At 28.7% G+C, this 13,044-nt stretch overlaps 1 pseudogene; it reads right to left on the reverse strand.

Moving 5' to 3' along the window:
• Nucleotides 1-765: 765 nt before the first annotated feature.
• Nucleotides 766-9,180, reverse strand: LOC129318424 (disease resistance protein RPV1-like; annotated as a pseudogene).
• Between the last annotated feature and the right edge of the window lie 3,864 nt (nucleotides 9,181-13,044).

Genomic DNA, 13,044 nt, shown 5'->3' on the forward strand with positions numbered 1-13,044 from the left:
AACTTGATTCGCCTATCAATATTTCCCTTGGACTTTCTCACTTTGTGAGTTTCGTTCATGTAGATAAAGCTAATAATTCAAACTAAACTTAATGAAAAACCCAAATAAGCTCAAAAAAAATTGGAATTGGGCTTAGAGAAAAAGTGCACATCTTTACATTTAGGTCCAATAATTAGGTTTGAGTTTAGTCCAAATACTCAAATTTTTTTTTGAAAAAAAATTATATGTAATATATTAAGTGTCTATCAATTCCTTAAGGGTTAACACATTTTGTACTAAAAAATCATATATATGTATGTATGTATCCATGTATGTTTGTATGTATGTACATTGTTATAGATATTTTTAAAAAAAATTAAAAACATTCCTGTTATTATATCATATATGTATATCATTTTTAATCTGTCAAATGCTTTAAAATAATCTTGAAAGTGTAAAAATATAAAAAATATATTTTAGGAGTGTTTTTCTTCAAAAATGAATCCAGAAATACAATTTTAAAAAATTTATTCAAGGAGGGTTTATCAAAATAAAGGTTCCCGCGCATTTAAAACCAAGAGGAAAAAGGTATATAGGAATGTATGTGTTAAAAAAGTTCCCAAATGTGTTACGGAGACCTTTATATAGGGAATCTTTATATTTTAAAACACCCTGTTCTGGTCAAATATATAAGAACGTTTTTTTTTTAAAAAAAAAATGCTGCCATATGTGGCAATCTTGTAAGTCGTAACCCATTTTTGTACTAATGTCGAGTTTGCAGCATAATTTAGAAAACATCAAATCACACCATATATTTTAAGAAGTCCCACACTAAATCACATTGAGGGTAATGAAAGTTAATCCTAACTCAAAACCAAGTTTGGTATAGAAAGACATAGTTAAACCAAATGGTCACTAGGCAACATCTCTTGTTTAGTTGTAATTCACACCGAACATTAAAAATAAAGCTTAAAAAACACTACAAAACACAGCTCACAAGACCGAACTTCAAGAACCTTTCAGTCACAAAAAAGCATCACAAAGAAAAACCTGCAAGTAAAAGAACTTCAAAATGAACAATTATGATAAGTGAATCTTCAGTTAAATAGTAAATCATAAAAAAAAAAATACTTCAATCATAGTTACATTTAAATTGCAAGAACTTTCTTATGGCTTACATATACAATAAATCAAAAGAATGAGTTTAAAAGTTTATATTTGTTAATGTTATTATTAAAACCAGACTAGACTGGCTAATTTGATCAGTTGAACTGTGAATCGATCCTAAGTTTGATCCCTTCACATAGAGAATCAACTAATCTGAAAACTAGTCAAGAATCGACATAACCAGACATAACCAGTTTTAAACCGATCAAAACTAGTAAATCTAGTTGAACTATCTTGATATTTCTTTTAAATTTAAAATTTTTATTTTTAATAATTTTAATTCATATTTATAAAGTATAATTTATACATATTTATATCTAATAAGCATTGACAATTAAGAAAAATGAACAAATATACAGAAATATGTATATATGCATATATTTTAAAGTTATAAATTATAAATTATGAAATAAAGTGTGTGTGTGTGTGTTTTTGTTTGTTGGGATTTAAATAATGGAATATTAATGTATATTACCTTTTTATCTTATATTATTTTGTTGGAAATTTAAAAATTCATTTTTATTATTATATTTTAAACATACATTATTTAAAATATATCAATTTATTCATGACTAGTTGAACTATGGTTTATATCGTGATCAGACCATTGAATGTAAATGAGTACCCTCACCAATTCAATGACCGGTCTATTTTTCTTAACATTGATAATTCTACAGTTTACAATTTTTCTTGAATAGGTCCAGGTTGATAAAGTTTTGTGAGTATTGAGTTTTATATGTATTGATCAATATTTTCAAATATGTAGCAATACATCGACAAAATATAATAATAAAGATTGAACTAAAAATTATTTAAGTTTTATACTATAAAGATCAAATCAAAATAACGTGACATTGTAGAGATTAGTAATACGATAATTTTTCAAACAATGAATTCCATTGGTCATATGCGAATGATGTCAATGATGCTGGTGTTATATATATATATATATATATATATATATGCAAACAAAAATAGCATGAGATATCCATTAAAAAAAAGAAGAAAAAAAGAGATAATGTTGACGTGCGTACCTTGTAACATTTATTCTAATTTTTGGCATTTTGCAAGAGTGTCTGGATGTCCTAATCACCTTCATTAAGAGTATGATAATTGTCTGAATCATTGCTGCTGCTACATCCTTCACCCCTTCTTCTTCGCAATGCTTCAGCATCTTCTTCACACACTACACGCCACCCATACTTCCTTATTTCTACCTTTCTGTTGTTAAAACTATAATTTTTAGCATAAAAAGTAAATTGAAGTTTTCCCTTATCAAAGCATGGAATAAATAAATAAATGAGTTGGCTATACCAAGGCTCAATCGCATTGGTACCAAACCCGCTTGGAAGATTTCTACATATCCACGACAAACTCACTAGATCATTTTCAAAAGAAGCAGATGCCAAACAACATTCTATAACTAAGCATACGGCTATTCCACACCATTTACTTGAAAGGCATTGATCATCTATATCCGCTATCAATGACACATTTGGTTTAAAAAAAAGAGTCTCGTCACAGAAGTAATTTTGATTATAAAACCATGATGGCACTTCACTTCCTGGAACATTTAAGAAGAACGACGATCCTGGGTTGAACCTATCCTGTAACATATATTATTAGTATGTTAAAGAAGTGTGATGATTATAATATTCAAGAAACAATCATATAATAAAACTTCCAAGAATATACAAAATGTAACGCTCTTTTAAATTCATGCTCCTTTGAATCTATATTTTTGTATATATGTTAGAGAAGTATAATGATTATAATGTGTAAGAAACATCCTAATGAGAAAATCAAACCAACCTTATATACATGTTGTTCAAAGACTTCCCACAGCTGTTGTCGACCAAGTTTAGGTGTCATTGAAGGACAATCAACTGCATTTACATGCATTATATTTGGTGGAAGTCGTGGCAGTGACTGAAGCCTTGGACAATGACTGAAGTGAACCCATATGAGATTTGAAAGATTGAAGACAAAGCCAATAGGTAGGTTTACAAAATTGTTTCCACGCAGATCAAGCTGCCACAACGATGACAATCCACTAAAATCATTAGGAAGGGACTCTTCATGGAGATTGCAATGACTTAAATTTAACCTCTCTAATGATGATAAACTTGGTAAAGAAGGGGGCAGCAATAACCCATTAGATATTGAAGGCCTTATAATCCCAGAGAACCAACTGAAAATGGAAGGGAAACTTTGTGAGGATGATTGTTCTCGTCCAGTGCATCCACTAAAAGATAGTGATATCAAATTTCTCAACTGACAGATTGATGAAGGCACTTCCTTGATAGCAGTTCCACTAGCATCAAGCTCTTCTAAAGCCACATTTTCATTCGAAAACTCTGGAAGACTTGAAAGATTTGAGCAACCAGAAAAATTGAGAATTCTAATAGACTTCATATATTGAATCACATTGGGAAGGCATACCAGACTTTTGCAATTCCTAAGATTTAAAACAGCAAGAGTAGCCAAATTAACAAGTGATTGAGGTAGTTTTGTGATACCAGTCTCCTCCACATCAAGTTTGGATAGACACTCCATGCTTTCCCCAAATTCAGGAAGTCGTTTGATTTTTGAACAACCTGAGAGTTCAAGAGTCTCTAGGCATTTCATCTCGAACTTTCTTGGTAGAGTTTTAATACTCCTACAACCCTTCAAATTGACTGTGGCAAGATTCTTATGGCATCCAAGAGATGAATGTACTTTGACAAGGTTTACACAACCTTCAAGAATGAGTATTTCAAGATCAGGGATGTCATCAAAATTTGGTGTTTTGATTAGATATCTTGAATCGCTTAAATCAAGGTACTTAAGCCTTCCTAAAACCTGAATGCCAACATGAAAAAAAAAGTTAAAAAAGGAAGAAAAAAAATCTTAAACAAGTATCAATTGCTTTAAATTACATATAACTATCTTTAAAAGAAAGGCCATAAATGTTTTAATGAATTCCTTAAATCAAGGCATTTAAGCCTTCCTAAACCTAAATGCCAACATGAAAAGTAAAAGTTAAAAATAAAAAATATTATAAAAACAAAATTGTTTAAAATCAAATATAACTATTTTTAATAGAAAGGCAATTACCTATGGTTGTTTTGACTAACTAAATTTCATTTTAAATGATAATTTTATATAAAAAAATCATATTTGTGCAGCCCATCAAACTTAATTCAATAGGACTAAACAAATTGGCCTATGTTTCAGGTAGTTTAACTATAATAGTGTTCTATAAATCAACCAGATAGAAGAAAAATATCTAAGCGATTCACTTCAAATTTTCTTGGAAGGGTTTTAAATGTTTTTGCACATGACAAGATTCTCGTGTTGCCCAAAAGATTGCTAAATTTCAACTAGGTTAGAACTCCCTTTAAGAATCAATCTCTCAAGACCAAGAATTCCATCAAGATCTGGGGTATGTTTTGATGAGGTGTGTTAAATGAGATAAGTTTATATACTTGAGCTTACGTGGAGACTGAAAAGAAAGAAGGAAGAAATCCATACGCCCTCAAAAACCAAAAGCTTGTTAATAATAAATATATTAAATTATGGACAAACAATTTTAAGTGAAGGACCATAATTACCTGCGTTTCTCTCCAAAGTTCTTTTAACTTGCTATGCTGCATTTTCAGATGAACAAGTTCATCAAGTTGAGTTCGTCTTGGCAAAGAATCTAAAGGATATCCCTCCCATTCAATAATTCTCAACTCATTGGAAAGGGACTTGAGTCCACGAGGAAGATTCAATTGACAGTCAGAAACACGTGATGAGCCACTTGAAATGATAAGTAACTTGAGATTGCTCATCTTTGATAAGGCTTCGGGATTCCAAAGAGCATCAAATGATTTTTCCAGTGTTAGAACTATACCCCGAATTGCTCCTGTCCCCTATAAAACGATAAGTCATGTTAATCATGTATAAAATTCATGAAATAAACTGTTAAATAAATTGTGCACGTAACAATCGCAAAAACTTAAGGGATGTTACCTTATTTCTTTTTAGGATATAATCGGCATCCTTCAAAGAAAATATCCTAGAACGCTTGCCGATATCATCAAGTGACTCTTCAGAGACAATGTATTTACCCATATCTTGAAGCGTATCATGCACCCACAAATGCCCTTCAGAATTAATTACCAATGATTTGTCAATAAGAACATCTATTCCAATTTTTGGGTAAAGATCCTCATCCAAAGTTTCTAAAATTTGAATGACACGGCCTACGGCCATCCCATCAAAAAAGCAAGCAATATCCAAGAATATAGTCTTCTCCTTTTGATCTAATCCATCAAAACTAACCTTAAGTATCTTCAAAATATGATCATGAGGAACCTTCTTCAACTTAGCTAGTGCATCCTTCCATCTCTCTATAGTTCTTCCACAAAGAAAGGAACCCAACACTTTGAGAGCCAAGGAAGGCCTCCAGCATATTCCATCACCCTTTTAGAAACCTCCAAGTAATCTTCAGTTGGTTGATTTTTTCCTTGAAAAGCATGCTGACAGAAAAGATCAAAGGACTCATCATCACTCAAGAATTTGATGTTGTATTGAGTAGATACACCATATGATGATAACAAATGCTTATCTCTGGTTGTTATTATTATTCTACTCCCATTGCCAAACCATCCTTGCTCTCGAGCCAAATATTCAAGTTGGCCTAGATCACTCACATCATCAAGGACCAGTAGAATTTTTCTATCCTTTGACATGTTTTTTATCAACTTCTTTCCTTCATGATAATCATCCACTTCCAAACTTCTTTTATTATTCAAAGAATCAAGAAGTTTTCTTTGCAATGAAATCAAGCCACCTTTTTCATATCTCTCTCTGATATTATCAAGAAAGCAATGAACCTCAAAGTCTTTGCGCTTCCACTCATAAAAAGTGCGAGCAAGAGTAGTTTTGCCTAAGCCTCCTGTTCCCCATATTCCTATGGATCGAACTCCTTCTGAATCACTTTCTACAACTGATTCCAACTCAATTAATTTAGATTCAATTCCAACTAATCCATCATGGTCAAAGGGCAATTCATCAAGTAACTTAGGCATAATTTGTTTAGCAATGCTTTCAATGAATTTAGTTTCATGCCTGCATAGAAAAATAAAGTTATAGCATGACCTATTTTTTACCTGAAAATAGCATGATCATTTAAGTCACCTGAATCATAAACTTTTAAGTTTACCATGAAACTAAATTTAACTTAGCAAGAATGAGCGATAATTTCATTCATAGAAGAGCTGAACGTAGCTTCTAGTATTTATTCGCATGGGCCGACACTGACTTTAATTAATAAGAATATTCACATCAATTTTGCTTCCTTGATGTAAAAACAAAAAAAAAACAAAACCCCTAAATCTAAGCATAGGCATCGTGCCCCTTTTGAAATCTAGTATTTAATTTACAATTATTGAGAATATTCCATATGCCGACATCTACTTTATCATAATTATTAGATTAATATATTGGAAAGTGAAATAGTTGGGTTTTAAATTTTTTATAATAAGAATAAATCTAATTTAACTCAATTGTAGTTTTTAACTTACAACTATTTTTCTCATTTTAGCTTGGTTCTAAGACTCATTGTTTAAAATACGATAAAATAACAATTTGGCCTTTAAACTACATGTTCAGAAGTATCTATCACTATAAACTCATTTTTGGTACAATTTTACTACCAAACTTTTAAAATCATGACAATCTCCTTCACTATTAACTTTAACCGTTAGTTAGTTGACTACAAAATTACAAAAAGGGACTTCAAAAATTGCATAAAAGGACCTAAAAATTACAAATTTTATTTTTTAATCTTTTTCTATAATTTTTGAGGTTCTTTTATGTAATTTTCTAATCAACTAACAATCAAAGTTAACAGCAAGGAGATTGCTACAATTGTAAAAGTTTTTGGGTGACAATGCGTAAAAAAAATGAGTTTAGAGTTCTAAATATTATTAGACCTATAATTTAAGGGACAAAAGATATATAGAAAGTCATGCTAATTAATTATAAGCCATGAACATAGTATAGTTCAATACAAACAACTACATTTAATCTTACTTATAAGTCACTTTTAACATTATTCAATAGATCCATAGGAAACATTAAAACTTATTAATTCTGTTTAAAAATTTAATGAATTTTAACTTTGCTTCTATTAAATATATGTACTTTAATTATATATTTTATCCTACTAACATTTAATAATGAATAAAAACTCATGATAAAAAATCAATGGCATTACTTATAAATAAGACCAAAATTCTTCTCTCATCAAACTAGAAGGAAAAAAGAGAGGTTTACAAAATTGTGCCTCTATATAATTTATTTGGCTTATAGCTACTGCACTAAATTGAATCAAACTATTAGGTGTCGAAAAGATGCATCAACAAGGGGTGTATTGATTTGGAAGACTTGATCAATTAGGGTAAAGAGTGTTTGACCTACAATATTCGGTTAAAAGTTCGAATCTAACCCTATATGCTAACTTTTCCAACTATCAAAACATAATAAGTAATAGTCATATTAATTAATTAATAATGATATTTCAAAATAGAGAGATATTACTAATATTATTAAAATTCAACATCGTTGAAAGAAAATAACCATTTCAAAATGCTAGCATGGATTGAATTCGATTGGGAAACCTAGTGCGACAACAACCAATGGTAAATCGAATCTATTTTACCAAAACATATATACACCTACAAGTCCAAGTCAACCATTAAAATTAACCTTATACTACATTTTAGTGAAAGCTTTAAGTAACATAACTCTCGAAAAATGAAAAAGAAAGAAAAGGAAATAAAATAAAGCTGATGTGGTTATAGTTTATTTTGAAATCCATGCCCTTATTTTGCACCAAAAAAATAATCATAATTACTGAGAGAAGTAGAAATTACTTATCTCGGGAGTCCCAACCAGATATGCTAGCAACTTTTTCTAAAGCATCCCTCCAACCCTTCACTTTCATTTTGTCTTGTGGAAATCTTTCTTCATGCTTCTTGAATGCTTTTTCAAAACTTCCCTTTTGTTTTCTAACATCTGACGGATCTACATGATAAAAGATTGGAAATACTTGAAGACCCAACTCTTTTTCAGAATCAAGAATCTTTTGGAGCTCATCCAAACACCATGTTGAAGAAGCATATCCTGGGGATAGCACAACAATTGCAGAACGAGATTCTTCAATTGCTTGTAGTAAACTTGTCTTGATATATTGTCCCCTTTCAAGTCTTTCTTCATCCCTAAAAATACTTAATCCTTTGCGACTTAAATTATCATATAAATGATCAGTAAAGCCTGTGCGAGTATCTTCACCATGAAAACTCAAAAACACATCATATTTCCGGCTCTTAGTTGATCCGTAAGAGCTTGAAGAACACCCAACTCCATTAACATCAAGTGGCATTGCAAGGATTCAGAGTCTGAACCAAAGTACAAAAGTGAAAAATACAAAATCAGAAAGAATATACACACGCCAACGAACAAAATAGGAACTTCAACAAAGAAAGTGTAGCAATGAGAAATGGATACTACTGAAGGCGAAAGAAAGTGAACAAACTTTTTGTAAATATCCCATAACAAATTTTCCCATCTATTTGAGTTTGAAAGCAAAACAGACACACAAAGTCCCAGGAAACCAATCAGCAGATAAACTAATTCACTGAAGAAATCAAGATGACGGAAACTGAATGATTCACTCGTACCGCAAGACTCATTCACTCTTGAGGCATAAATTAAACGGAAGAAGAATCTATGTAGATATTCAATCTCGTTGACGTTGGATGTTTAATTCAAAGCGAAATCTCAGAGATCCAAACCATTCAGTTCACAGAAGAAATCTAGAACGGAGCAAGGAAGAGAGTAGAAACCTGAAGGATGAAGTAATGTGGAAAGATTTGTTGGATTTGGAAGTGCTATAAGATGAAGTTGAGCAGGCTGCTACAAATTTCAGAGAAAGATAAATGGAGAAAGAAAGAGAAGCATAAAGGAGAGAGTGAGGCAAATGGAACTCTTGTGTGTATTGACTTAAGATGAAGGTATTATAATGCTCTCAAGTCTCAACAAGCAGCCACGAGCTCAACTGGAAGCCCAAGTCTTCCCTCTAGTCTTCACATGTTATGAGTCAAACCGTGTTACGGACAACAGTGCTCCTTTGCAGAATGAATGGACAGAACCATGTGATGATGCTTTTCATTACTTTATTGTATTTTTTATTTACTTTTTTATATTTTTTAAGTATTTATTTATAAAATATAATTATGAAAGTGGTCCTTTTATATTATCAGAGTGTACCGTTTTAAAAAATTAAAAAATATTATTAAAAAATAAGTTTAAAATCCCTCAATTCTAAATCAATAATTTTTCTCATTTATCTTTTATTAAAAATAATTAAATACAATAAATATATATATATATATATTAATGGATAAATTTAAACAAAATAATATGTATAGTAAAAAAGTTTAATATACTATTTTTTTTAAATTTTGTGTGTGTAAGAAAAGAGAGGGAAGACTAGGAAATACGAATGAAATCATCAAGAGTCGTTTGGATAATAATAATAATAATAATAATAATAATAATAATAATAGTAATTAACAGTCTACTACGTTTCTCATTATATGTGACCTTAAATTTGCTAAAAAACTATAAAGAAATTCTACGAAATGTCAAAGAAATTAACTATGAGAAGTTTCTCGGAAAGGGTCCTAAAATTGAATGGAAATTATAGTATAGAACTTCGGATCAATTCATATGGTTAAACCAATAAACTATTAAATCAATATCTTATCTAATTTAATAAAATACTTTATTTATAATTAATTTGATCATGATTCAATTATATTTTATTATTAACCTTAAAACCAATACCTCTATCAGTAAATAATCAGCCCAATTTTTTAAAATGTTGTTAGAAATTAACATTTTGACTTGGCATGTCAACCAAAATGGAGGGAGTGAGCCAAATGGAATTTTTTGTGTGTACTGAGTGGATAGATTCTCATATTTAATGCCTGACATTATTCCAAATAAAATTGTTTTTTAATTAAAAAAAAAAAGGGAAGGCTATAGAGAAGAAAAGAGTATGACAATACTCTAAAGTCTCAACAACGAGGTGCCTGTTTGAATAAGAGAAAAACGCACGTTTTGGACTCCAAAATTAATTTCTTCTGCCAATTATCCAAATAGTAAAAAATGATCACGCTTTCTACCAAAAGTTTGTCAAAAATATTGGAACAAATTATAAATACAGGCCCAAGAAAAAAATTATAAAAAAAACACATAATTTAATAAAAATAAAATTAAACTCTCTTCTTTTTCTTTTTTTTCTTAATAAAAGTTAAACTTTTTATTTCAAAAAGTTGATATCTGATATTTAAATATTAAATTATATAATAATTTATATAGTTAAAAATTGTTTCTGATTAAATTATTCAAATATCATCAATTTATTAAAATTAATTTTAAAAAAATAATATTCAAATATATTATCTTATAATATAATTAATTATAATTAAAATTTATTATTTAATAATTTTTTTAAAAAATTTATTATATTCAACTGAAATTTAAACGGGGACGAGCTCAATTGAAAACCCAAATCTTCTCTGAAGTCTTTGCGCGTTCATCCCTCAAACCGTGTTGCGGACCTCAGTACGCCTTTTTGCAGAATGAAAGGACAGACTCATGTGATGTTGCTTTTCATTACTTTATTGTGTTTTTTTTTTTTATTTTACTTTTTTCCTTAACTTGGTAGACATTTAATTTATATAATGTAATTAGCAATTACTGTGACTTATTGTGCAACGTGGATTACAGTTTACTTATTGTTATATTCAGACCACTAACGTTGACGTTTAACCCATTGTTGTAATTCTATTTTTATTGTGTAATTTAAAACATATTCTTCTATATTTAAATTCATGTTATATATCTTTATTAGAGTTAGTCATTTGAGCCAGCTCAAAAAAATTTGAAAGTTTATAAATTTTTCTTTACTTTAAGTTTATTCCTCAGCCCTAATGAACATGAAGAAATCCAATTCAGACTGAACCCAAATGACTAATTAGCCCAAAAACCCAATTTTTTTATTAATAAATTAAAATTAAAATAAGATAAAAATTAAGAATCTTAATTTTTAAAATAAAAATTTAATTTCTGTAAAATTAAAAAAATATGTTTAACAATTCTAATACTCGGGCCAAATTGAAAGTTCAAGTCTTAGAGATAGGTTTGATCATATAATTTTTTTTAATATTTTCAGGTATTTAAAGCTTGATTTAAATTGACTAGGGCTGTCACAATTATTTTTAACAAATTGCTAAACGTGACACATGTTTGTTAAAACTTAAAAGTCTCAATAAGTGTAACTAAAAAAATTCCCAATATCACTTTTTTTTTCAAAAAAAAAAAGTAAAACGCAATAACATTCCTTTCATTTTTCTTTAATTATAGAAACTCCTCTTTATTTTTAAAATCTATTCTTTAATCTAATTATTAATACCGTGAAAAATATTCCATTAAAAATTTTAAAATACTTAATTTTTCATTTGTATTTATGTTAAAAAATTTAAAATTATTATTTTATCCTTATAATCTAACTGCTTACTCTCTCTCACAATTTTAGAAGGGAAAATTTCAATTAAGGAACATTGAAAATATATATTTACTAGTGGGTTCCAAAAAAATCTAAAATTTCACTATAAAATTTCTAGACTAAACTCAAATAAAATGGGTAGTTGAAAAAATCAAAAATCCTTTTGCAAAAGGAAAAAAAAATGATTGATAATTAAAGTGAGAGAAGTAATAACTAATGATTCTGCATTTGGGGTAAAATGATTAAACTAATATGATTATTGACAAGTCACATAATTTATAATTGATATTGATAAATTAATAAGTAAAAGTTAAATAATTAATAATTGATATCAGTATGATTATTGATAGATAAAATTAGGTAATTTACAACTACTATTAGTAAATTGATGTAACATTTTAATTATAAAATTTTTATTATAAACTTTTTTTTAAGTGCTTCACATAGTCTATAGCTAGGTTATTTATGTGGTTATATATTTTGTCTGCTGGTTAAAAAGAGCTTTACTTTTGATTAATTTGATATTATGATTAAAATATTGTATTATAAATGTTCATGAGGTCCTGTTTATAAGAGAGGTTTTGCCAAAAATTTTACATATATATATATATATATACTAAAACTTTTATTATAAGTGATTATGATCAAAAGTGTTAAAAATTTTCAATATAAATCTAATTATATTTTAGAAATAAATATTAAATAATAGATTATAGTTTCCTTGACCACGGTATGTGTTTGTGCATATATTTCATGCCAGTCACGTCTAATTTTTAGAATGTGACAATGATTATTTTTTAGTATATTTTCAATTATCATTTTCTTTAAAATGTGTTTGGATTTAGAGAAAATTGATTAACAAAACATGATAATGTTTGAAAAAATATTTTTTTAAAATTGATTTTATAAATTAATTTACCAATGGGGAAAATTTAACTTCTTCTACAAAGAGTTTCAAACAACAAATGGAATTTGAAAAAACTAGGAATATTTGGTTAGCTTTTATAAAATGTAGTTTCAGAAATTAAATAGAGTTTGAAAAAATTAAGAGTATTTGGATTATTTTAAAAAAAATCATAATTTTGAATTCCACATTGGTTTTGTCCTTACTTTCTCTTTTGATCTTGAATTTGCTTGGAAACTACAAGAGAGAAAAAAAAAAAGGAAAGAATTGCCAAAGAACTTATCAGCTAAGAAATTTCTGGAGAGGTGGTTTCCATGAGAGAATAAGTGGCAGTGCCCCTATATGTGTACAATTTATTTAATAGGGATAATAAAACTTTTATTCAGTT

This window comes from Prosopis cineraria, unplaced genomic scaffold (genome assembly GCF_029017545.1).
Source record: "Prosopis cineraria cultivar Desert tree isolate PC_DT_omini unplaced genomic scaffold, ASM2901754v1 PC8, whole genome shotgun sequence".
Lineage (NCBI taxonomy): Eukaryota > Viridiplantae > Streptophyta > Magnoliopsida > Fabales > Fabaceae > Prosopis > Prosopis cineraria.